Genomic DNA, 27178 nt, shown 5'->3' with positions numbered 1-27178 from the left:
TACAACGCTTACGCAGGATCGGGATCTGCTGATACTTCTGGAATAAGAACAGCCACAAATCGCAGCCATCTCCGTATCTCTGAGGTGACAGGCAGAACACATTCACAAGCACAAGCAGGAAGGAGAATATAAAACATAAGCAAAACACCCACCTGCAGATGCCAGCAAGGCTGTTCATCTGCGGACAGACTGCAATTTCTAACTAAATACTGAGCTACTTTCACACAGGCTGTTCTTTCGTCAGGCTGAATGGTTTTGTTTTCCTTTTCCTGAGCCACTCTTTACTAGAGACATCCCACAGTGCACGTTCTGTTTTTCACGAAGACTCTAACGCACCACATTACAAGAACACATATCTGAAGTCCAGAAAACCCATTCTAGGCTGCAAAAAATACACAAAAGAAAAGAGATTTGGCCTGAAAATAGGTTTGTTTTTCTTCCAGTCTAATAATTTTTATGACATCCCCTGCCCAGTAAATTGAATGGAGGAAACATCAGGAAATTGATTCAACACTTTAGTGCAATTAACATGCTTTCTTACAAGTAGAAATGAGCTTCTCCTATAGTATCAGGCCTACTGTCATGCAGGAAGGAGACCATGAACAGAGAAACCCTGAGTCTGATGTTCCTATTTCTGTAAGGATCACTACTCACGTCAGGCGCCAATAATCAACAGCCAGCACGGTTACATTTCAGGTTCATCTGAAAACCCCTGTGCATTGAGAAATAAGGCTCTCCTGGAAACTGAGAGCATCTGAAAGATGTTATAAGGTGGAAAGAGGCCTGGGAACTAAGTGCTGCAGCGAGCTATGTGCTGGAAGTGAAACCCACTTGTGTACAGAGAGGCATTTCTACATACACAGATAACAAATGGTGTCAATCACCCAGCCACAGAAACAAAAGCTAGAGGAGGTCTGTGCGTGGCAAGCAGTCTTTTGATCCTACTGTACTAGGAACATTGTATTCTCCATTAATTTGGTTTCTGCCGAGCACCGAATGCATGCAAGGCCAGGCACTACATCTTCACTAACTACACTGGACATACGCCAGCTTGGCCTGCACACCTGTGACTGAACAAAGGATATCCAGAAATTGGAATCAGAAATAGGACCTGTATTTTTCACAGGTCAAGTCCAAAGAGAAAAAAAAATGTAACGCACCCAGGGACCACAGCAACATGGACTGTTCTCTGTCCCACCTGAAATACATCACAGGATTTGACAAGTACCTTTTACCTTTGAATCTGGCCACAGGGAGCAAAGAATGTATGTAATTCCCTCCCTGATCGCTCTGTCCTTGGGCTGCTGTACCATGCGGACAGAGTCCCCAGAGCACCCTTTTTCTCCTTCCCACAAACAGAGCCCTTGTCCTGTGAGTGAGACCCAAAGGGTAACATTTCTTTGGTTGTCTGCAAAGTGCAGGACTGGCAGAACCAGGGGAGGAACATTTCTTCCTTGGGAAAACTTTGTCCTTCGTGTCATTTTTTTCTGGAACTGAGGCCCAGAGCAGCCAAAATCCAACCATTAACTAAGTCAACGGGACACCCCACCATCTGGGGAAACGGCGTTGTCCTGCGTAAATGTAAGCATTTATCTTGTGGGGCCAATTTCAGAGGCACTTCACTTCTGAAGGACTTTTAGGCCCCAGTACAATTTACGCAAGGCACGCTCTGCTCTCCAGCTAAGCAAACATTGTTTTGTTTTCTTTAGCCCTTGAGAGCTCTTGCCTCCAGCATCCCCCCAAGGGGAAAGGAGCAGAGCCTCTTGTGTCGGTTGAGTGCTCACATGAGAGGCTGCTAAAGCAAGTGGTCCCTCTTGGCTCATGCACCGAGGAAACGCAAGCCATGATGCAGCACAAGGTTCAGAGTTTATCCTGTATCTGAACCTGTTTGCTGTCTGCTTGTGCCCCCGCCTCTTTACCAGTATGTGAGCAAATCTCCGACCTGGCCGGCACAAACCCTTCAGCAGATGTTTCCTTAACTTCCTGAGAGGCATGTTGGTGGCTCCTTGCTGGAGAGCCCTTCAATCAGGCTGAGAGTGTCCACGTCAATCTAAAGCATGCAGGAGGGCCCTTCACCCCCAGAGAGCCCAGTCATCCTCCAGCTGCTAAGCAGATATTAGTGGCAGAAAAACAGCCCTCCAAACACACTCACTGCTGTGGGATTTGCCAGCAAAAATACCGGCAAGAACAGAGTAGTGCTGAGGGTGGAAGAGACAACCTAACAAAGGGCAAGAAAATGTCAGCGAAGAGCAATGCCACTACCAAGAGGCAAGCCACTGCTGAAGGGACAACAGCTGGCTCGAGCAGAGATCCAGTAGTATCGAGTTTGTGTCTTCTCTGCCAGCAACTTGCAACCCAGCCAGTAAAGAAACGTTGATGACTAGAAGTAGCAACAGAGAGCTAAATAAATAGATAAATCCAGGCAACACACTATTTGACACTTGCTAAATAAATAAATATATATATATACATATATATATATATATATATATTCAACAGAAGCGACTTGGGAAGTTTCACCATGGAAAACCCAACAACTTAGCGGTCACAGCCCAGTTCTGAGTCCTATATTCATCGCCAGGGAGAGCAGAGGTAGAGGAGGACACGTTCACAGCTGTGACCTCGCATCATGAGGGGTGTCTCTCTGGGCAAGGCAAGCGTCCAGCTGCCAGACCATGCATCCCACCCCACTTCTCCACACTTCTCAGCCTCCAGCTCACGCAACTCCCCACTCTGTGCACTGTCTCCTTACACCTGTAATGACACCGGATTTAATTCAGATTTTTGCAGGGAAATGCAAATGCGTTGCCTGAAGACTAAGCAGTGCAAGGTCTAAGCTCTTTTGTGGATTCTGCTTCCAAGTTTTTTTTGTTTCCTCATCTCCGAAATCGCAATAGCAGCAAATAAAGACAATGAAGTTCAGGTACTGTTATAACACAAGGTAACTCAGTAACCAAACCACCAAGTTTGAGTAAAGGAAAATTAAAATCCCTATAAAAACAGTCAAAAGAAAGATAGTTCTCAGTTCTACAACCATACCACCACCACTATGGTTTGTTGTCAAATACTAGTTATATCCTCACTAGCACTGCCTCCAAACGCAAAAAAAAAAATAAATCACACCATTCCCCACGCTACTGTAGCAAAATATCAACGAGAGCACAAAATAGATGGAAAGCCAGATGTTTTAACAAAGTATTATGGCATTGACTCATGACTTGTTTTAGTACTCCAGTCCTCGCAAACCTCTAGAAGCAGACACGTCCCTAACACAGTCATCTTCCCCAGAACCAGTGCTTTCAGTGCCACCCTATCCCCCCTGCACACGCTGTTCTGTGCGTTGTGAATGTTCACCCCCAATTTCTCAATATAGTTTGAAAACTCGCATCCCATGCACGAACAGAATTGACCTTGTAGTTTTGTCCTGGCTAGGATTTGGCTTCAGAGCCCTGGATTCAAGCACCCCACGTAACAGCAGGCAGAACATCACAGGTAGATTGTTTCAGAGCTCATCAGTGCTAACAGACAACCTATTATTTCCCAGTACATCTTGTATCTACATATTTTCTCTTTACTCTTGCCAAAAACACCTGCACCACCCAAGGAGAATTAGCTCTGGCAAGCATCACCAAATTTTTTTCTGTGTTAAAGGAAATATATTTTTTCCTCTATAAGCGTTCACACACAGCTCCTAGAGCTCTGCCTGAAGACATGAGGCTCAGCAAAACACTACCCGCACAGCAAAGCCCCAGAAGGACTCCTAGGCTTCATCCCACTGCTCCTCACCATCACCTGCCCCTTTGGCCCTAGCAAAACTGGTGACACAACAGCTGGAAGAGCCTCCAAATCTTCACTAATTATCCCCAGAGACTTCAGCATCCTCTAGAAGCATTTGGAGGATCCTCCTAATTACTAGCCAGACAATGGGGAGCGGAGTCAGGTCCCTGGGATCCTCCAGGCTGCTAGCCCCAGCCGTCCATGTGTCTGTCCAGCCTCTGGGGCTGACTGCTCCATATGGAGACCTCCACCCCATCCCCACCCAGCTCCCTTCCTGCCCCCCTCACCAGCACCCCCCCGGCATGTGGATTTTATGAATGAAACTCTGACAGTTATGGGGTTGGCAGAGGCCTATTCAGCAAGCCAGGGAATGTGTGAACATCAGGCTTCATTAGAGACTTCTCCCAGTCAGCTGATAGCTCATTAACTTAAAGTGGCCTCTTGTTTTAAAACCTCAGAGACTGGGAGGTGGGCTGTAGAGAGGGGGGGATGGTTCGTATTGTTCCTCCTGCCTCTCTTCCCCCTTTGCCCCCTGTGAGATTAGGCGCCCTTGGAGGGGAGAGAGAGAGGCTAAAACAACTTTAATTAGTTATTTTCAAAGATTTTCTCCCCCTTTCTTCCTTTTTTTGTGTGTGTGGGGAGCAGGGGGGGTCTCTCAGCTGGGTTTTTCTGCATGGAGGAGCTCACGTCATTATGCTTAAATCCAGCTCCTCCGTTCCTTTGTCTCCTGGCCAACAATAGAAGAGGGCTTGTAAAAAGCTCCTTCCAAAACTCCTGGAGACTGTCTGAAAAGGAAGATGGGGTGAGGACTCCTCTCTTTCCTCCCTCAGGCACAAAAGTGACAGTCTGGTGCTTGTGCCAACAGCTTTCCTGTGTTAGAAGGTAGCACCAGGGTAAGTAGGGCAAAGAGAGGGCTGATTCCTAAACTGCTGCTCTGTCAGATGGAAAGCGGAGTCCAGACTCACACTAGAAAGTGTCTGACAACCATCCTCCGTGTGGATTTAAGGACAGGTTGGAGCTCTGGTTGCTGAGGTCAGTCGTAGGCCTTTATCCCAAGTCCTGATCCTCCTCTGTCCTTAAAAATGCCATAAAACAAAAGCAGCAGTAGGACAAAGCCTCCTTCATGACCCCACTTCAGAAGAACCTGAAATAAACAATTAAATTACTATTATTGCCAGCCACGGGGCTGCCTCAGGAAGCAGGCTGAGAACAGCACACTTATTTCATGTAGGTAGCTGAACTGCAAGCCACGGCAGCCTCCTGCAACTCGAACTAGATGAAGTTGAGCAGAAGCGAGAAAAAAGGTGCCATCCCCTCAGCTGCGGTACAAGGAGCAACAGAAAAAAGTGTTTGCTGGCAGCAAAGCCCAAACAGTCACCTAGATCAATTGCTACAGTGCCCACCTTTAGCTTCTTTCACTGCTTTTCTTTCAGTACTGTAAAGAAAGACTTCATAAGTTGTCTTCAGGCCCATTCATAAAGGAGACATGCCTCTGAAGAGCGCATCACTTGAAGTTTTAGTGAGTACATGAGTTCATGTTTGAAGCACTGCGGTGCAGAAAAAAATCAGCCATGAATTGTGATCTACCTGGGACATTTATACGCTCTGTAAAACACATTTAACAATACCTCCTTTGCCGGTTTACATCAGGAGTCCCCAAGCATTTGGGCTAGTAGACTGAGCCCTCAAGCTTCAACCTTTCATTCCAGCACAGACACACACAGACGATCAGATGGCAAGTTACAGATTTAGAGGACACCAAGGAGGAGGTGCAGATAGCCTACCACAGCTTCATCAACCAATTTCAAAACCTACAATTTCAGGGCAAAGATTTCTACTGCAGTTTTAAGTACCCAGCATCCAATCTAGTCAGCTTTCTTACCTAAAATTAAAAGCTATCACACGTTCTCAGAAACTAGGCCCACCACTCCCCTGGCACCCACTGCAAAGCCTGCTCCCTTTCAAGTCAATGGCCTTAGCCCATTACCCTTCTGCAGAAAGGGAGGGCAGGATCTCACCCCACTATTTAAGCACCCACAAGCCAGGCAGAGTGGTGTGGAGCCCTTTGTGCTGAGATCCTGCCAGCTCTCACAGGGCAGAGAAGACCAGCTGGCTCGCTGTCATGCAGCCCCCCAGAGAGCACCCTGACCACGCAGCAGGGCTGGCAAAGCAGCACTGGGTTCTGGAGGCACCGTACCACAGAACCAACTTCCTATTCAGATGGTAAAACACAGGTTCTTGCAGCATTTGTGGCAAGGGTTGTAAGGGTGCTTACTCTTCTTGCCATTGTCTCTCTTCTGTCCTCTTTTACCTGTCCTAATTTGCTCAATTTGTGGGGCTTTTTAAGCTAAAAGTCTCTGATAGCCCATCCTAGAAGCATCTGTATTTCAGAAGTAGCAAACGTGATTCTTATGTACTAATCAGAGCAGAATAACATTCTTTATGTCATCAGTTATCTAACGAGTCTGGCATCTTTGAATTAAACAAACTCTGCAAGTATTACTTTTTATTGTGCTTTCATTAAAACAAAGAAGTTCCTTCCCTTACTGACTGCAAGGGTTCTAAAAGAGCTTCGTTTGTGTTTGTGGGGATTCTTATTTCTCTGCCCTCTGCATCACAAATTTCTACATTTTGTGACAAGTCGTATCACTTTTGGCTTACCATAAACTGGTATGCGTAAATGTTTCCAGGTAAGGCCACTCTCCAGATTTTGTTCCATCATCATCGACTTCAGAGCAACAGAGCTTCAGAAATTTGCTGCAGTTACCACCAGGAACAGCTGTACTCATCAAAATCCTGTCTCTCCACCCCCCCACAGCCCTCGGGAAATCTTACAGATTACTCACAGGACACTTATGAGTAGAATGAAACCAAATTTATAATGAGGGAATAGCAAAGATAATAGTATCAAAGGTAGGCAGAAGAGAGAGCACACAGCCATGCTACCTTTTTTTGTTTTGTCCCTCAGTAATACAGAAGCATACCAGCCCCACAATGCACCAAGCACTACACATACGCAGTTAAGAGATAAGGTGAAAGATGTTTGAATATGGCTGAGTTTCCAGCCTTTGGGTTTAAACCTAGAAGCCTGCACAAAACCCAAAAGCACACCACCACCCAGCCAAGCCAAGAACTGCTCATCAGCCCAGGCAGGGGCTCACTGAGTCGAAAGGGGCACTGCCCGGGGTCAGCCCAAGTCCAACAAGGCAGATGTGTCAGACAATTATTGTCTTCCTCGCATTCGGGTAATGTGACAACAGACTCTGTCTTCCTCCCGATCAACATGCACATTTGTAATAGAAACAAAAACTGCACCTCCCGACTACCACCCCACAGATTTAATTGTAAGATAAATAATCCTGTAATAAAGAAAGCAGGACAAAGTAGAAAAAAAAATGTTTTTCAGACCAGTAGATATATTGATGTTATTTCAATCTACAAACTTTATCTACCCTCACGACCTCAACAAACTATGTTTCACTGAAAAGCTGCATTCACCATCATTTGGAACATTTTCTGTGGCAGAATGGAGGCAGGAAAGAACTTGCAGAGCAGTGTGACAGCTCCTATCAGACTAGCACTTAGAAAAGCAGAAGCAGAAGATGGGTCAGAGCATACCAACCAGCGGGCAGCAGAAGTTTTGTGCTTGGCAATAGCATTCAAATAGGAATGCTCAGAAGACATACAGCACTGACATTTTAAACTTCTTTCCCAGTGTGAAGGCTGCATCATGACACGATCCAAATTTAACCTCGATAGGCTCCATGCCGCCACAGTTGGGATGCTCCCAGTACCCACAGTAGCTAATGCAGGCTTTGCTGAATTGATTTATTTCTTGGCACCAAACAGAAGTCCAAAGGACCTTTTACTTCTCAGTCTAATGCACAGTTCCTGCCATATGGAGGCATACGTTGTTATACTGCTGCAGTATTCAGAGATTAGCCAAGAGGAGGACCATCCCCCTTGCTGGATGCACACGTAGGAAGAAAGACTTCTTACTCAAAAGTTTGTAATGTGTGGACTGCACAGAAAAAGCCTAGCAGGTGGAAATGAATTGACTTGCCAAGGTCACTGGACAGGACAACAATTTGTCTAGCATAGGGCTTAGTTGCCTGGTGCTTCTGCACTAAGATGCTCCCTGGAACTCAGCAGCTTGATGCACATGAACAATCCACTTCCTTGAAGATCTTTGTCCTAGAAACAGATCTACTGCAGGATGGAGTAGCACAGTCATTCCCTTCATGAACATGGCACAGACTGCAGGGTCAGAGCATGATAACCACTGCAGCACCACAGGCCTGGTATTGTCACCATGCTATACCAGAAAATAAATTCACTTAGGCACTGCTAGTTTCCCTAAGGCACACTCAGCACAAAGACTACAAATCTCCTATCAGCATCTCCCAGGGCACTAGACTTCTCTTCACTATGAGCACTTAAGTCCTTCCACAAGCATTTTTCCATTTCGAATCTCCAGTTACAGGATATGAAGAAATGAAGGCAAACTTAACAGCTGAACCAAACTGAGCCTTCTTCTATGAGCTCTTAACTGCTCTGGCACTGCTAAGGCTTTAACAAGCATTTAATTTCAGTTCCGTTTCGCTGGGGTTCTGAAAGTGCCTTGGTTGGGACCATACGGGGGTTTACAGATACTCTCCCACTCATCTCACCAGGGGTGTGATGGCACTGGGTGTCCCAGCTGCATTTTTATTTTTATGCCAAAAGGTAACAGTCCATCTCCCTTTTTTCTCCTCAGCTCTCATTCAGGAAGGCCCCAAAAGCAAGCACGGTACCTATCAGCACGGACCCTTCTGTATCAGCCAGCGTGATACATTCATCTTTCCTGAAGATGAAAAAGCATGCCGCATCCCAAAACTGGCTGGAGGAAGATGCTCTGTTCACTGGAGCATCTCCTGGCTGGTGGGGAGTGACAAACATTCTTTGTACCCAAAACACCCTCATGTATGAGGATGAACTTTTGACTTCAACTGCTGCCAGGGTTGAAGAACTTGAAACTTCTTTGTCTTCTCTCCATGTAAAACAATCCGCTTGTACTGTGATGTCTGTGTGAAGGTGGCAACTAAGGCTCAGCCTCCTGTCACAGCCCATCTCATTCCGGATTTAGCCTGACATCATCAAAGCTCATACTGAACTGCCAGCTTCTCTCCTTGTTTTCATCAATTTGATGCTATTTTTTAAACATATCCATATGTCACAACACTGACGGCATGCCTTTCCTAGCTGTCTCTTCCTCCTCCATTGTCACTATTTCATTTACATATACAAAGATTCCTAGATCAAATACAGATCACTCAACATCCTGACATTCTCAAGAGCTGACTACAAACTCTGGTTATCACAGAAAACTTCTCCTAAAATGAGTATCAGACAAACGGAGTCTATTTCTCTCCTCAGAAAGTCCTCAGCCAGTGTAACCCTGACACACAGCTCTTGCACGCGTTCAGCCACTGGAGGATCCTGAGGCATAAGGAGACAGTGAGTCATTGCTCAGAGCCGCAAGCTTCTGCAGGTGTGCTGCACTGGCCAGGAAAGTTGAAGTCGTATCTAAAAGAATGGTACATGGCTGAAAATTATGTTCAACTGTGGTAGAAGGTAACAGTGCAGCATTACAAAACCCAGTATATTAGCAAAATGCAAAGCAATGATACATGTACATGGTCACTCCCCAGAAGTGATTTTGGGGAGCTCACAACATTTCAGAGGGCAAGGCAGCCCAAGAACACAGCTCTGGAAGGACAGAACTGGTGGCGACTGCACAATCAATAAGCAACAGTGTCTGGAGAGAGAAACAGCCTCTTGGATCCTGTCAGCTAATATCAAGGTAGAGTGGAATGCTGTTTATTTTAGCCCACTTCAGACAGATTCTCACAACATCTGGTTAATTATGAAATTCTACTAGGCAAGAGGAAAAAAAAAAAAAAACACAACTAACAAGTCGCTCATCAAAAACAGCATAAGGGAAAAAAAAAAGGCTGCAATGAGAGGCCACTGAAAGAAAGTGTTAGCACTACAACCAGGGGAAGGGTAGGGAGAGAACTCTTGCAAAAACATTGAGTGATCAAGAAGAAAAGGCCATCTACTTGGTGCCTGCTCTGACGGATGCAGTGTTGTCCAGGAAGAAAGCAGAGAAAGAAAAAAAGAAATAAATCAATATGAAGTTCTTTCAGGAATGCAATGAACACAGGGGGTGCCTCTGTTTGGCAGCCCCAGGACACTTGCAGCCCTGGCTCGGATTGTGTGGATATGTTTTTGACTTGTCCCGGTCAGCAGATTAATGGCATTAACGAAGTTTCCATTAGCATCGGAGATTGGGGAGGAGGGTGAAGAGACAGAGGCGTCCAAGCGGAAAGCCACATGACTGCAGAATTGATAAGGCTAAAGATGAAACGGAGCTTCATTGGCAGAAGAGAGGCCAGGAAATGCCACTACAAATTAGCCCCAGGCCTCATTTCTTTTCCCTTCATTATCCAAACCCCTTCAGGAGAAGAATGGAGGAGGTTATGACCCTCTCCCAACACACACATACACAGATATTGAGTGAGTCTCTCTCAATGAACATAGACGTGGGTATATCTGTGTGTGTCTAAGGGTCTGTGTGTGTGGTATGTTTGTGTCTGTGTGCATCTGTATTAATGTATTAGGTAAAAAAAAATAAATCTGTATTTGTATCAATACATATCTACAACGGTGAAATGGCACATGTTCTCCTACCTAGGATCCCTACAGCTAAGCCATGTATTTTTTTTCACATTAGTGAGCTTTCACTGGAAGTAAACGCCATTGAAAGCAAAGGCGTTGCATCGTTCAGTATAAGTTCCAGCACCTGAACATGCTGTACGTGCCCACAGTAACTTATATGTGATTTAGAGTTAGTGGGAATAAGCCAGTTTACTTGCATGGGATTGTGCAGGAGCATTTATCTGCAACTATGCACATACACATCCAGATTTTATGCATACACACTAGCATCTAAGTGACCAAACATGCATGCCCACTAATGCTGGTCTTGGAAGCGTGCAAGCATGAGTGTGTATGTGCATCTAAGTTTCCACATATACATTTTCTGGCATACATATCCTTGTATCTGCTTCTGAAGGTCTATATAGAGGGCATTCCCTGGGGGAACTTACACTCTTCCACGTATATTTTTCCCTTCAGTGTGCATATCCTCCATAGGTGCTTCTGCATTCCACTGATTATTTGTTTTCTTGCCTGTGTCCCAGCTATGTCTCAGCTGAAAGAGGTCCTTATGCACAGAAGTCTGCACACCCCAAACAACCCCTGGTCTGCACATACATGTAGCTTTGTTTGTGCATCTTCAAATACTTGTGCATCTGAATACACATACCTATATTTATCAACCTCTTTCTGTAAGTTCTATAGCTTCTGCAAGTTTCTGTGAACTATTCTGCATAACACTGAGTTTTGCTGCCTATCCCAATGTATCATTCTTATGTGGATCAAAAAAAATAAAATATATATATTTATATGTATTGCTGTTGACTAGTTATTGTACCTGAAAATTAACGAGTACAGGTAAATACAACAGCGAACACTGAGAAGTATTTGTCACAAACACACAGATCCCACTTTACAGGCACAAGAACTAGCTAAGAAGAACGTAGGCTGAGATCTATTTTAAGTAGCTATTCATATCCCACAAATTTAGGGACAGGAAGATGATTTGCTGCAGGGATTAAAAAATAACATTTCTCCAAGCCTAATGATGTGTTTTTTTAGTAAGAAAGGTAGGTTCTCTTCAAAGAGACTGTTAGCCATAGGCTACTAACAGGAGAGACTTCGCCTAGGGGTAAACAAGAAAACAACCTCCTTCTGCGTTTGGAAACAAAAAGAGAGGAAAAAAGCCAGGGAGGGATGTGTAAATGGAGCTTTGTGCAATGGTGCTCTGTTATGTGAGCTGTATGTGACAATAGCCCTGAAACCCTATGCGAGCAAACTCATAAAAGAGGTCACTGTCTCTTTAATTAAAGCTCCCTGGTTTGAGGTTAAAAACAAACCCAGTGTTTTATGACCAGGTGTGCGTGTGAAAGAGATGGGAACCCGATCCCCAGCCCAGTGACACAGCACCAGAGAGGAGATAAGGGAGGAAAGCTTTTTATTAAGGTGTCACTTGACTGCTGCAACAGGGCAGCACCAGCAAGGCGAGTGCTGGAGAGGCGGGATGCACAAGCCCCTGGGACCCAGCCTGCCAACCGCCAGCAGCAGCAGAGAGGGAACAGGAGGAACACCAAGGAGGTACAGGGAAGGTAGCGACTTCCACCAGTGTCCAAGACAATTGCCAAGAGGCAATGAGGACAGTGATGGTGTGGCATCTTAGCTGGCGGATAACAGGGGAGCAAGGGCAAGCACAGTTCCCTGCCTGGACTTGAGAGGGTCAACCCTTAGCGAAGCATGCACCTTGAGATCTATGGAAGTCTGCAGCCAAGAGCTTCCTGTAGTTCATGGAGACAACTGGGACTAAGTCTATGCTAGCATCTAATAAAATGCCAGCCAAGCAGCAGAGAGGTTGCACCCCTTCCCTGAGTCTTCCCTGTCAGTGATGCACACATCACTCAGGACACTCATGCCCACAGCACCATCACTGACAGCAAATCACACTCAGGAGCTGGGGCCTCCACTTGCAGTATAATGGACTCTTCAGGTCTCACTTGTAAGGAACTGGTCACTGTAACACGGAACTCTGTGGAAGCGCCTATATCCAATGGGTTCATTTGGTTGAGGGCCCCTTCTTCACAGACCTTCCAGCTGTCAGTCCTGTCCCCAAAGCTTGCCAATAGGGAAGTCATTGATAAGCTCTTTTATACTGGCTCTGAAGGCTACAGACATCCGAGTTGAAACAGGAGACAACACAGAACCAAGACCCAGACTGCAGGCCACATTCTCTCCTCTCCTATGTAGCAAACACATCACAAGCCCTATGTACTACCGTCTCTTGGCACTTGAAACCAAGTGTTCTGAATTCCATCTTCAGCATTGCCATGTCAAAGTGACAGAGCAATGAGATCCTTTGGTACTGTAATTACCAAAAGAAAGCTGAAATGTGACACGGAACAAAAAACTTTCTGATCCTTCTGTCTCATTAGAAAGCTACAGAACAGCAACAACATGTGTTCCTGAAGTGCTGTATTACAGACAAATCAAAGGCAAATTTTCTATTTACAAATGTATGCAATTTGCTCTAAAATTGTTTTAATTTGTATTTTAAGAAAATGTGTATAAAGTCTTATTAGATACAACTGAAATACAGTAGGTCAGCACATCATTTACTGCATTCAGTAAAAATATCAGAGATACAGATCGGAAAAGCAAGATAGAAAACATGGAATAACAAAACCATAATCACAGAGCGGTATTTTACTCACATTTATCAGTCTTCTACCATGGATTTCAAATATTTTTCCAGAGGAGATTAAATACTCTATATCCATGTCATGTGTAAGGAAATGAAGGCACCGAGAAGTGCGATTGCCACAACTAGTGATATCACAAAGAACAGAACCAAAGTCTCAGCCCTGTTCAACAAAAGAATGAAGGCTCACTGGACCAAGCTTCCAGCAGCATTTCTTGCAAATTTTCAGCCTAGAAAGATTATTTTTTTTAAAGCATACATTTCTAGAATTGGTCCTAAATAACTGGTTGAAATTCTACAGTACCATCCAAAGCCAGCAGTCGCTTGAAAACCATGAAAATTGCAGAATAAATTCATTTGTAGTGTAAATCCACTGGAATCAATTTAATTCTGCCAGGAATGGGTCTAAACCAGTTATGGTAATCTATCTGCTAACAGAAGACAAAGACAACCCTGAACTACAATTCAGTCATCGCAATTCTCTTGTAATGCAAACAACGCTCCCAATACAATGCTCCCACAGTCAACAGCAGGCGTAAAAATAGGATATGCAGCCATAAGTCTCACTTCGCATTTTTAAAGTGGGGCAAATTCATAGCTGGTATAATTTTCTCACCTTCAGTAAAGTTAGACTATGACTAATTTAACCCCTTCCCTTTGACAATTTACTGCCCTTATTGGATAGTTCATATGTAAAGGTAAAGCTGATTAAGAACTTAAAATACAGATCTCTGTTGACTGCACATCTTTTAAAATTATTTATGTTCAGTCTAAAATAATTTTCTGAAAGTCCAAATAATTCAACCTGATATTCTGAATACAAAATATTCAGATCTTTAAGCTGTTCTGCATTGCTTTCTTGAAATTTAGTTTTTATTATTATTATACTAAAATCAAGCATTTCAATACAAAGAAAAAAATGTTCATTCAAAACTAAAAGCATTTCCCCTCATTTTGTTCCATATCCTCACTTCTTTGGTGCTGCAAACAAACAAATCAGTTGATGGAAATATCCTTCTATAACCTTCAATAACCCATTTGGCTTTGCTCAGGCTGAATTCTCTAAGCTTCACTCCCTGCTACCCCGTTTCCCCTGACACCGATGCACAAGTGGAACCCGTGTACTGCTGAGCACCAGTTAACAGGGATAGTCCCTTCCCTTTACTTTACACTTGTGTAAATAGTCGCATGAAGTGTGGGACTTGGGACATATGTTTGTAGTCCCCTGCCGAGCAGAAGCATTACCAGCATCTGCTTTGTAACTAATGCTGGGTCTCCTACAAGGCTTTTGTGGTGAGGGTGTGTTATTTCTTGTTTGGGTTTGTTCTTATTGTTTTGCACATCTCCCAGGTTTGCTTCTTGCCCCTTCTACATTCCCTCCCATGTCTGAAGAAAGTACTGTCAGCACAGTTTTCCGACTTACACAATTCTCTGTGCTTTGCTTGGTTTAGAAAAAGAAAGTGAACCTTGGTGGCACAGTTACAAGCAGGCTGTCAGCTGGACCCTGCTGACCCCAGCACAGCTGTGCCAATTCACACCAACAGATTATCAAACTGCTTGAAAAGCTAGGTACTGGTCTTAAAGTTTTTTCTTCTACCTTAATAAAGTGATTAAAGTAGTACTTTGGACTGCAAAAGGCCTAGCAGCAAAAGATGCGGCTTAACCATTCCTGCTCTGCCACGGTAACTATAGCTACTTAGATTTTTTTTGGTATGTTTTTTAAGCTGAAAATGTAGATTCAGTATAACTCCCTCCCCCCCCACCCCCGAGAGCAATTATTTTTTTACAAACTAATTAAAAAAAAAGAAAAAAAAAATAAAATTTATATGAAATATTCCAGCTTTCACATTCAAAATTATTCCCAAACTTAAAAAAAGTCTTCATTTTCATTTGACAGTTTAAGAACTCCAATATCATTACTGTGTCTTTGTGCCTCAGTTCTTCACCTGCAAAAGTGAAATAATAACACTGCCCTAACCTACCAAAGCCCTAAAAACAGGGAAAATCTCTTGACATATTTTGATATTATAAGCTTGGAGGCACCTAACCGCTACAAAGTTGCCCTCAAAGTTACAGCTCACCCAATCTTTACAATTTAAGGATTTTTAAAACAATGTACAAATTCATTCCTTAAACCTGATACTGTAACAAACTAAAAATAAACTGGATCCCAGAGACTAAAAATTTGAAAGCATCTTGACTAACATAGCCACACAGCCTAAACGTTTTTTGTTCCCTCTAGCATTGGCTTGAAATGGAGAGGTCTTACTTAGGTATTCTTTACTTAAGACTCCAAAAAGGGAATATTTTGGGGATTAGAGATGTCCATACAAGACTGTACAATCCAAATTCAATTCCAAACTCAGCTACAGTTCTCTGACAGTAAACAACCCAGTCGCTTTGTTCCTCCATTCCCCTTACTTATCTCAGGTTTTCTATCTACCCCATTGTCAAGTCTTACGAAGGTCTTATGTGCTTCTCAAATCCAGCACTGTGATTGTTTTGGTCTAGATGCTTCCATGGAGTAACAAAAACAATTTTAAAGACATACACACACACAAATTCCTTATCCAGAAAGAGCTATAGAAGTGGTGTAGTCCAGTGGAGGAAAAAATACAGCAAAAGAAGCAGAAACTATGGTAAAGCATAAGATGAAAAATGAGGAAGAGAATAAAGGGCAGGCTGAACATGAGCCTCATATGAGCAAAAAAGCTTAGGCATCATAAAAAATACCCCTCACTAACAGAGCTCTCAGATAACTCTAGTTTGAGAATTACTTACACTGATTCCCCCTCTCTCTACCACAAACTTCGTTTGTGCCTATGCACTGTGGGGTTAAGATGATTCAGATTTTTTTTTTTCCTAGTAGTACTTTCATAGAGTTCACTAAACAATTTGTGAAAATGCCAGGACAAAGAAGCAGTGAAATAACCTTCTAAGGAAAGAGGGTGAGATAATGAAAAAGTATTAGAGAAGGCCCTTGCAGATAAAAGGCGATATCCCTCTATGGATTTGTTTTGATTCTATTTTTTCCTAAAAAGTTCCCTTTTTTACTGTTTTTCCCTACAAAGCAATGTAACAGTCCCTCTCAGAGTCTTCTTCTGAAAGCCTGACACACCATCTTTCTTCCATAAAACCCTTTACCCTTGAAACAGGATTACAGAAGTTCCCCTCAACACTTTTTCTAACAAAGTAAAACAGAGTTGAAGTAAAAGCAGGTGCAGCAGTAGGAAATGAGAGGCATCCACCTGCTCTGCGCTACAGCTAGTGCACAGCACAGATACCCCAAAACTCTTCAGAGCTAGATACCAGCCTGGAAAAGCCACTGCAGAGCTGATCCTGTACTGCTTCCTTGCAAGGAAAAGGCAGGCTGATCTTTTTATCTCTCTCGTTCTCCACTCCTTGCCTCATCCCTTTTTCCTCTGTTTTTTTTAAATTGATTTCACCAACTGTTTGAAACAAAGTGAGACACCCACAAAGTTAAAGTAAGTGTTGCTCAGGATTTCAAGAGAGGTTTTCGCTCCCAGCATCTACCACTGGCTTTTGACAATACAGAAGAGCAGAGCTCTTACCCACAGTACCACAGCTCCTAACAAGCCATTTCTCTCCATAACCCTGTCCCTACTCTTTTCTTCTTCCTCCATTCCTAGCTCTTTCACTGCTGCTATTCCCCTCCTAGCTGTTGCTCTTTCCTCCCCATGTCCTTCCCCTACTTCTGTTTCCCCTCTCCCCTATTTCCATTCCAAAGTTCTCAGTTAAAAGCATTGCCTGAAGCAAGATCACATCTCCAATAAGAGAGGCAACTTCATTACAGTTTAACATAAAAAGATCAGCTGATATTGATCCATAATTTGGACAAGTGCCATGTTATTGACAGGAAGACAAAATAAGTTAGAATGGCCATGTTTCAAAAATTCTGTATGTACACTCAATCACTGGAACAGAAATTGCAGCTGGGTATATAATAACACAGCCGTGTTCTCTATTTCCACTGTAGATCAATGCTAATATGAGGAGGGCCAGAGAAGATGGATGTTGCCGACAGAAAACCTTGAAATTCCAGGTTAGGACTTGGGTGGCTTCATGGATAAAAGATTGTGTGTGCAATGGCAGGGTAATTTACATACGAAAGACCAAGCTCCTTCCTTAATACCCAAGAATGCTCTACTTCAAAGTACTCGCTTCTGCATTTAAATTCAGGTTAGGGAAAACAGAAACTGACCCAACATCCTGTGTTAGATAACTACACAGGCTTTAGTTCACAGACCTAGGGGACCCCAGGTGGGTTAGACAACCGTAGGACAATATACATTCACATATGGATACATGAAAAAACACATACAAGCCCTCCATACATCACTAAACAATCACTCTGCTGGTATGTAGCTTTTCCAGAAGGTAGGTGCTGGCAGGAGAGACAGAATATTTCTTTCTGGTGCTTTTTACTAGAATCATATTGCCAGGCTACTGAAGTGCTGCAGAGTTTCTAGCCCTTGCTACCTGTTTCACTAGTAAGGTTTACGGCCTCCACGTAACAAACGTTTAAACTGGTCAGCAGGGAGCAAATACAAAAACTTCAGCACCAAAAAGACAATCCTCTACCATTTGAGCTAAATCAGAAATTCTGTTTGCAAGTAACTGTAACAGGTATTTATTCTTCATATAGAGAACAAAACAGTCAGGTGAGGCATTATACTTGCCAAGAGCATTTCTTTTTGAGTACTTAATTCTGTTAAAGTGAAATTCCCCTCACAGACGTCTCCTCTAACAAGGCTGGATCCAGTCACAGCACAGATGGGAGGGCTGAGCAGGACCACCGACCAGCAATGCAGTGCTAGTGTCCCTAGAAGTCAGCACCCCAGAACATTCAGCTCTGAGATACATGCCTCTACCCTTCCTTAAAATATTCCTCTAGCTAGTAGCAGCGAAGATCTTATTTTCTCTGTAAGCGTGCTATTTGAAACCAGCATAACTCACTCAGCAATGCATTGCACACTTTTCCTGATGTAGGAATACCAAGTAATTGAAAGAGAAATAATACGCATCAATGAGTAGGATTTTTACTGGGATTTATCCCTTCCTGCTTCCTCCTGATCAGCATGTACTCCTCGTCAAGGCTGAGGACTACAAGCTACACAGTTAACTCAAAACTCTGACGTTGCATTGATAAATCCTTCTATATAAGAGGATATATATACATATACGCACACACGCATACAAAGCACTGGGTGTCTAGGTGGAAACATCAAGAGCTCAGCAGTTCAGAAGGTGAAGGGCCTACTCACTTATCTCCCAGTTAATGACAAGAAAGTCTTTGCCTGCTGTCACTACCCCTAATTCGAGAAGCTTCTTCAGTACTTGTAAGCACACATTCATGCTACTAACCTTATGTTGCATGAACAGAGAATACTGTTTTAAAAGATGTATAGTATAGGGCATTCACAGAAAGTATTCACTTTCAAACTGTTCAGTAAAACAAACTCAATTCCCAGAAAAAATGCTGTCCCATCAAAACTTCAATTCACATTTCAGCCTTGATCTGAATCCAAACTCCACAACGAGCTGTTATCTTGACAGCAAGCCAAACCTTTATTCAGATACTCCTGCATTTTGTGAGCCACACAAGTCTCACGCTGAGGTTTGTGACTCATGCCCATTAGCTAAGTCAGATTATAGACAGTTTTGATGTCTGGTTCCCAGCACAATGCTGCAATGTTTAGGACACATAGGGGATTGGTGTAGGAGGAGGTTAGCCACATTTCTACTGATCACATACTTTTACAGACCTGCCTGCAGAAGGACCGTACCAGCAGAAACAGTGTAAGAGCCATAGCTCTTCAGACCATCCTTAAGCTCTCACAAAATTCCACCCAGGGAGCTATAAATGCCCTTTCACCTTGATCTTCCCCCTTCCTTTTGAGCCCATCTGGCTAACAGGTAAAAGTAAGGACACCTGTGCACAAAGCCATAAAAGCTGGGAGATTATTAGTTAACTCTGGAAGTTTAATTCCCATCTGAAGCACCTGCTGCAGGCCCTGACTCCCATGGGGGCTGAATCCCCAGCCGGTGGCTCCTAATTCACCTTCTCCATTTGGTTTGTCAGCCTCACTGGGGGGGGTATGCAAGGAGCACGGCCTGTCTCCCTCCCGCACAGGGCTTTCTGAGACCCAGTGTCCTGGCCTTCTCCACCACTACGGTTCTTGCAGCAGGCTTGCAAAGCTCCTACTGTGGCCTTAGAGTGGCATCTAGTGCTCAGCTGCTGCACTGATCTTCAACAGCCCTCAGCTGTCAGCTCTAGCAGTTCTCATACAAATTGCCCACCTGCTGCCCAATAACCAGGGTCGAGGACTGCTTCAGACAACAAGCAAAATAACTGGGCTATGCAAAGGAAGTGAGTGTGCTTTTATCAGCAACTGCAGGATTAACTGATTCCATGGGGAGTAGTTAGGAGTACAGTAAAATTTTTAAGGGAGTAAATTAATCCTTCTGGTTCACCAGGGTGTGCTCTATGAAGAGGGTATTTCCTACACAGTCCACATTAGAAGATGGCAACTTCTGTGTAACAACATTCATCCTCCACCGTACACCTGTTGTAGTGTTTTTACTAATACATACCTATGGGAACCAGAAAAAAAAAAAAAAAAAAGCTAAGTATTTCTTCAATGGTTATATCTGTTCTCAGACACTGCAGCTTTTCTCACTGCTGCTTAGAATGACTTTGTCTCCTAAAACCGTTTTTGCAAACTTGTTTTTCAAGTGCAAATCAAATCTAAGTGCAAATCAAATCTAAAAAGCAGAACCCTCCAAGAGCAGGGCATCGAAAGACGACAAGGAACCAGGTGCACCTTGTGCTCTTTCCCTACATGCTGGGAATATTCTGGCCAAAAATACCAGCCATCAAAACCAAAAGACACAAACTGCCTAGAACTCTTGAGGGAACTCCTGAAGGCAGCATCCTTTTTTTTTTTTTCCTCCCTCCCCCCCTTTTTTTTTTTTTTTTTTTTTACTCAAAGATAATTTTATAGTGTATAATTTAATCAGAATGCTCTGAAGGCAGGTACATTATCCCAGCTGAGCATGTTTTTTCTTTTCATCCTGCCTGAGATGAAGCAGGTGGATAAGTAAAAGAAAAGCTACATAATTATACAGGAAGTCTGAAGCTTTTGAATTCACTTTTCAGTAGCAGACCTCAAAACGTTTTAACAAAATGTAAAGTGTTGCTAGCCTCACCTTGTCCATCTATAAAATGAAGATAATGCTTGAGGACAGAGAGAGGTGAGAATCAGAACCTAAGAGTCCTAACCTCTTTCCAGTACATAGATTTTTTTTCCCATGACAGCTGAACAAAAGAAGTTAGAGAAAGATGGAGTGCTTAAATCATATTCTGATCCTCTCCATATTTTAGTTCTGCCAACAGCAAAGATCAGGCATTTATTATGCAAATTCAGAGACACATTCAAATGCAGCTAGATAAGTATTAAAATTTTCCAGTTCTTAAAATTCCTTTAAATTAGGGAAAGCTTTCATATTTGGGTTCTGGCTGAGTTAGCTGCTAAAAAAAAAAAAAAAAAAAAAAAAAAACACAAAACACAAAAATTACTTTCACATATAAAAGCAGCAGCAGAACAGGTCCTGACAATATTTTATATAAAATACACATGGCAAACCAATGAGCTTTCAATAAATGATATTTAAACCAGTTTGTCCCTGGCCCGGCAAAGTGTCCACTATCTACCTTGGCACGTGGCTGAGAAACAACATCCTAGAGACAGAAAGTCCTTCGTGGCAGTAGGGCCTGCATTCACAGATAAAATGCAAGGAGTCACAGCAGTCTTGATGCTGCAAAGTCATTTGCTTATGAACAACACAACAGTAACAGTGCTGTCCCAGACAGCAATACTACCAAGAAAGCCCTGTATTACACTTGCTAAAAAGAAAACCTGCACAGTGAGAGTCATATGCAATGACTAAGAATCAGCCCATTACTGAACTCTGACTAGCTACACCTACGAGAAACTCAAAAAAGCTGCCTGACGTAGAGCACATACCACTTACAGCATCGGCACACAGGTCACCACTTCCAAATATTTAGCAGTCTAAAAGCTCCTCCAAACTGTGGGATCATCTGACACTTTTACCTGGGCATTTCTTGTTTGACTTTTGATTTAACCACCACCAACTTTAGAACTACTTTTTTCACTGGTTTAAGTACATCAGTATCCAATATAACAGCACCAAGGGCCTTCTGCAGAACAAAAGCCTCCATCTCTTCAGGGCTTTTCAGTATCATCTTCTTACTGCTCCTTTAAAGCTGACCAAATCAATGGAGCAGCAAAAGGCACACACCCCAGTCCCTTTATAGACCAGCTTTGCTGAATGTGTTACAACCAGAGACTGAAAAAAGACTTTGTCCCCCATTTGCTTTGTTTTTTCACATCCTCAGAAATGCTCCTAAGGAACAAACTTGTTAACACAGGATGAGTCAGGGAACCTAAATTCCTAATTCTTCTTCCCAGATCTGTCACAGACACATACTGAAATTTTTGGAAATACATGTCATCTTTCTGTGTTCCAGCCTACTGTATATAAAATAAGACACAAATGTAAAGCACAATGAGGTCCCTGACAGAAAGATGACAGACAAATTATTCATTTACTTATTATTCACTTACTTTTCTATTTATTTTTAGATAAATCACCCAATTCTCTATCATAAAAGTTTTTGTACCTGTGAATGAAATAGATTACTTTGTCACAAACTCAGAATCGTCTGTTATTTGACTACAAGACCACTGTAATTGTGATAAATGAAGGAAATTTTCGCATAGAACTTCCTATTACCAAGAAAGTAAAGACAAAAAGTCTTGATTAAATCTGATTGTAGCCTTGAGATGCAGGTCAATTCACCCGTGAGACTCTGAAATTGTGACATGAGTTCTCTCAGGAGTGACAGAAATAATCACCTTTTGGATTTCAAATTAAGCACATTTATAATCAGCTGAGAAATAAGGATGAGAAAATAGCAACAGCATTTTTAAAGTTCGTTTACTTACGCTTTCAGCTGCCTGTCTTCTGCAAGACATCCACCAGAGGGCTCCAGGACCCCGTTCTTGCTCATTATCGTGGAAAAAAGCAATTCTGCGAAGTGCCTGTAAAATTGGAATTGGAGAGTTGGAGTCTCCTTTGGTTGCAGCAGAAATTGGGGCAAGGTGTATGCTTTCAAAGGGGTGTTCATAAGTTTTCCATATTTAAGACTGTTTAAATTTCTGTAACACTGTAAGAATGAACACTGTTTGCTGAATACATTAAAAAAAAAAAAAAAAAAAGACTTTTTGTTCTCAAAATACACTCATTCTACATAAAGGGGCCCCTGTAGAAGACTGAAGATAGATCACAATTAAAATGTATTTTGTTTTAGTAAGAATAAAAGCAGTGGACAAAACATAAAGCTATGCGCTGATATTGTAGGCCTACCAAGGGGAAGAGAAAATATTTTCAGCAGTCTCAAGGACACATATGAACATGTGATGGGATTAACAAAAAAAAAAAAAAAAGAGAGAGAGAGAGAGAGAAAGCCACAATATCAAAAAACACATCCCCCCCAAAAATGAGCTCCTTTCTTCAGATTAAGCCCCAACAGTGGAGCATTTCAAACCTACAGGAGACAAAAAATGCAGAATACCCACTGCAGGGGAGATGCCAGTATTAAGGAAGGGCAAAACCAGGTGGATAGAATTCATTTTTGTTCTCTAGTTTCAAGTCAAATATCAAAGAGAGACATGTGTTACAGTTTAAATTATTCACATATATATATACCACCCACCCACACATTAAAATACCACAGAACCAACCGATTTCAAGTACGTTATACAACAAGGAGTTAATAATAAGCTGGAGAAGGAATAGTTTTCCTCTGGCCTGATTCAACGCACGTGCATTATTCATCGCATTTGTGAAAGAATATGAATCCCATCAAATAATTAGGCGGTATGTTAACCTGCCTGGTTTGCAGTAGCCTGTGACTGACGAGCAGAAGGGCTCTGCGAGAACAATATCCTGCACTGCTGCTCCCTTCTGCCTGGACCCTCTACGAAGGCTGTGTTTTGTGTGTTTGTATAGGGAATCCCTGTGGAGCCTTTATCGAGTTCTAGGTCAAAAAAAAACCTCTGAATTTAGCTTTAAATTAGGGAGCTATTAGAAGCTAAATTTGTCCCAGTGTCCACAGTACCACTACTACAATTCCAAACAAGACAAGAAAACCACAAAGCAGAGTGACCCAAAGCAAATGAATCCTTAAATTCCGCTGATGAATAGGGTGCCACAGATCACCTGTGAAAAAGCTGGTAGAACCTCCTATGCCTCCTTAACCATAAATTAGTTCAGGAAGTCCTGTTCTAATTCAGTCAAGAATTAACTCCAGGAAGTTAGGTCAGACAAGATAACTGCAACTGTTTATCTTAGCTTTAAAGGCTGTTAATCTGTAGGGGCTTTACCTGCGCTACTTCATTGTCTTCAGAAATCCCCCTTCCACTTCAGTGTGCTGTAATGCAGTTTCCACCCCGGACCTGCCCCAGAGGCAGCTACGTTTTCAGCATGTCCTTTACACAATCAGGTCACACAAGTTAAAACTAATCCTACAAATCTGAGGCTTGGGTGATTTTCACATCAATTCCCAAAATGAGATAAAAATCACAGAACATGGGAAAGGCAGTGCAGTGTAGTTGATGAGCTTCAGTTGAAGTGTGATAAGCGCAGCCAAAAGCAGAATTCAAAGACAGCGAAAATTCATCCTGGTACAACATCAAAGGAGACCTGCGTATGTATTTAAAGAGAAATAAATAAAGGGAACAGATCTACTCTTAATGACGCTGGAGTGGGTGTGGAATAATGTCCCTCGCCCAAGTGGCATTACTTTGGATTTTTCCTGGTACAGCCAAAGGCAGAACCAGGCTCATGTGTTTGGTATTTAACAACATAATACTGAGAAGCGTGAGTCAGAGAACAACCATGCCTCGCCGCTCCGGGATTTTTATGACAGAGCAGCACCTAGGATCAGGGAAGTACTCCTCCGAGACTCGGGCACCAGCGGGCACCACAAGCACATGGAAGCATGGCTCACCTCGCTGGGAGCAGGGAGGGACTGCAGGAGCAGGGTAAAGGCAGCAGAGCTCCTGCCCAGCCGCACTGCCCCGCTCTTCTCAGGAGCAGTATGAGGCCTCCTGAACATACACAGGGCTTCTAAGCCCTCACAACACGAGGCTGAGAGGCAGGCTGGCAGCTGTGGGACAGAGCAGGGGATTCTCTGGAAGCCAACAGAGGCGAGGGGCACTGGACATGGCTACCACCTCCTGCAGGGTCAGGAGCTTGGGAAATATTCCCCCAGTGGTGCTGCCACACTGCAGGAACCACAGTTAAGAAGTGCCTCTGGAGCCAGGAGGGCTCTAACACCTCCAAACGCATTGTTCTCACCACAAAATGTAATTCTAACACCCAAAACACCTCGTTTTCACCACAAAACACCTCATTTAAACCCCAAAACACCTTCTTTTTAACCCAAAATATAGTTATCACCACAACATGTCTTTTTACCCCAAAACGCCCATTTTTTTGGCCTCAAAATGCCTTGCTTTCACCCCAAAGTGTCATTTTCACAACAAAAGGTCTAGTTTTCAACCCAAAATGCCTTGCTCTCAGCCCAAAACATCTTCCTTTCACCTCAAAAAGCTTTGTTTTCACCCCAAACGTTGTTTCCACCTCAAAACGCATGGTTTTCTCCACAAAGTATCCTTTTTCACCTTAAACTATCTTTTCACCATTAAATGTCCCCTTTTAACCACTAAATTCCCCATTTTCACCCCAAAATGCCTTGTTTCCACTTCAAAATACCTTTTCACCACAAAATACCTTGTTTTCACCCCAAAATGCCTCGTTTTCATCCAAAAATATTTTTTCCCCAAAAATATCATTTCACCAGAAAATGTCCCGTTTTCACCCCAAAATGCCTTTTCACCACAAAATGCCTTGTTTTCACCTCAAAATGTCTCTTTTTCACCCCAAAATGTCTTTTCACCCCCAAAACCTCTAGTTTTCACCCCAAAATGTCTTTTTCACCACCAAATCTCTCATTTTCACCCCAAAATGCCTTGTTTTCATCCCAAAATTTCGTTTTAACCACAAAATGTCTTTTTTTATTTTACCCCCAAACATCATTTTTACACCTCAAAACACCTTCCTTCTCCACAGAATTTCTTGTTTACACTTCAAAATAGCTTTTCACCCAAAAATGTCTAGTTTTCACCATAAAATGCCACGTTTTCCCCTCAAAATGTCCCTTTTTTCACCCCAACATGTCTCCTTTTCATCCCAAAATGCCCTGTTTCCCCCCCCAAATGTCTTCTTTTCACCTCAAAACATCTAGGTTTCACCACAAAACGTCGTCTTTTCACACCAAAATGCCTCGTTTTCATCCAAAATTATATTTTTTTCCTAAAAAAATTTCTTTTCACCACAAAATGTCCCGTTTTCACCCCAAAATACCTTGTTTCCACTTCAAAATGGCTTTTCACCACAAAACACCTTGTTTTCACCTCAAAACACTGTCTTTCTTCACAAAATGTCATTTCCACTTCAAAATAACTTTTCACCCCAAAATGCCTGGTTTTCACCCCAAAACACCTCGTTTTCACCCCAAAACGCATTATTTCTCCACAAAATTTCTTGTTTACACTTCAAAATAGCTTTTCACGCCAAAATATCTAGTTTTCACGACAAAATGTTCCATTTTCACCTCAAAATGACTCGTTTTCCCCCCAAAATACCTTGTTTTCACCTCAACATTTCTCATTTCCACCAGAAAATGTCCCCTTTTTACCCCAAAATGATTGGTTTTCCCCTCAAAATGTCCCTGTTTCACCCCCAAAATACCTTGTTTTCACTTCAAAATGTCTTGTTTTCACACCAAAATGTCAAGGTTTCAGCTCAAAATGCCTTGCTTTCACCCCAAAATGTCATTTTTTCACCCCAAAATGTGTCGTTTTCAGGAAAAAACGAGTCTTTTCATCTCAAAATGCCTCGTCTCGAACCCAAAAAATCTCGTTTTCACCCTAAAATGCCTTGTCTTGAACCCAAAAAATCTCGTTTTCACCCTAAAAATCCTTTTTCACCCAAAAAGCCGTTTTCACCCCAAAATATGTTTTCATCACAAAACGCCTTGTTTTCGTCCCAGAATGTCTTCTTTTTACCTCAAAACCTCTAGATTTTACCCCAAAACGTCTCATTTTCACCCTAAAATTCCACATTTTCACCTCAAAATGCTTTGTTTTCACCACAAAATGTCGTTTAAACACAAAATGACTTTTTTAAACCCAAAATGTCTTTTTTTCACCTCAGAACTCCTTGCTTTCACTGCAAAATATCATTTTCACCTGAAAATGTCTTGTGTTCTCCACAGAATATCTTGTTTTCACCTCAGATTGTCTTGCTTTCACTTAAAAGTATTTTGTTTTCACCTCAAACTATCTTATTTTAGGTCAAAAATGTCTTGTTTTCACCCCAAAATGTGTCATTTTCAGCAAAAACCGAGTTTTTTTTTTCATCTCAAAATGCCTCGTCTTGAACCCAAAAAATCTCTTTTTCACCCTTAAATGTCTCGTTTTCACCCAAAAATGTCTTTTTTTCATCCCAAAAGTCTCGTTTTCACCCCAAAATATGTTTTCATCACAAAACGCCTTGATTTCGTCCCAGAATGTCTTCTTTTTACCTCAAAACCTCTAGATTTTACCCCAAAACGTCTCATTTTCACCCTAAAATTCCACATTTTCACCTCAAAATGCTTTGTTTTCACCACAAAATGTCGTTTTAAACACAAAATGACTTTTTTTAACCCAAAATGTATTTTTTTCACCTCAGAACTCCTTGCTTTCACTGCAAAATATCATTTTCACCTGAAAATGTCTTGTCTCCACAAAATATCTTGTTTTCACCTCAGGTTGTCTTGCTTTCACTTAAAAG

At 42.5% G+C, this 27178-nt stretch overlaps 1 long non-coding RNA gene across 3 annotated transcripts in view; it reads right to left on the bottom strand.

Annotated features, from left to right (window-relative positions):
* LOC137859963 (uncharacterized) overlaps positions 1–27178 on the bottom strand; it is a 177421-nt gene that overhangs the window by 150027 nt on the left and 216 nt on the right. Inside the window, exons 2-3 of one of the 3 annotated variants that reach the window (XR_011098688.1) lie at positions 26593–26676; positions 22222–22317 (exon numbers count right to left, since the gene is read on the bottom strand). This is a non-coding gene — a long non-coding RNA (uncharacterized lncRNA). Of the gene's footprint in view, positions 1–22221; positions 22318–26592; positions 26995–27178 lie in introns of those variants that run through there. The other 2 variants (XR_011098687.1, XR_011098686.1) reach the window with 2 other exon arrangements.

Source organism: Anas acuta, chromosome 7 (assembly GCF_963932015.1).
Source record: "Anas acuta chromosome 7, bAnaAcu1.1, whole genome shotgun sequence".
NCBI classification, from domain to species: domain Eukaryota; kingdom Metazoa; phylum Chordata; class Aves; order Anseriformes; family Anatidae; genus Anas; species Anas acuta.
The sequence above is the reverse complement of the archived record's forward strand: the minus strand, read 5'-3'. Positions and strand labels throughout refer to the sequence as shown.